The following is a 681-nucleotide window of genomic DNA, read 5'->3' on the forward strand; positions in this document are numbered from 1 at the left end:
GAAAACAACATATTTGAATCTTAGCACTGTGGTAAAGGGGGAAGTAAAGGCAATGATTGGAAAGCAAGAGATTAGTTAGATTACAAAAACCCAGAAAAGAGAAAAATACAGTCATGAGTGGGGCAAGCTGCAGTAGGAGAATGAGGGATAGAATTCTGAAGTATGAGACAGAATCAGTAGAATTTGCTTGATTCATTTGAAATAATTAGGGTGAAGTAAAAATTTAACATTCTGGTGATTGGTATGTGATACCATTGAGAGAAAGATGTCCAGGGGAATCCCATATTCAAATGTAAGGTAAAAATGAGTTCATTTTGAGAAATATTGAATATAGGCAGGGCAGCCATTGATGTCCAATTGGGACTACAATCAGTTTCTGTAGAAGCATAGAAGCATAATTTCTATGATTTCAGTCACCAACTTCATGATTAAAGTCATATTTAGATCATATCACATTATTTGAATTCAAAGCAGTATCTCTCAAGTAATTCCTATCCAAAGCTACTTCCCCAAATTCTCTCCTTATCAAGTTATTTAAAGGGTACTGCTTTAAAATGGTTCCTTCATTTTGTTAATAAATTAACTATTTACTACCATGTGCCAAGAATAGTTTTAGGATACTAGAATGCACCAAGTCTCTACTCTCATTAAAATATATATATATATATATATATATATATA

This window comes from Marmota marmota, unplaced genomic scaffold (genome assembly GCF_001458135.2).
Source record: "Marmota marmota marmota unplaced genomic scaffold, marMar, whole genome shotgun sequence".
NCBI classification, from domain to species: domain Eukaryota; kingdom Metazoa; phylum Chordata; class Mammalia; order Rodentia; family Sciuridae; genus Marmota; species Marmota marmota.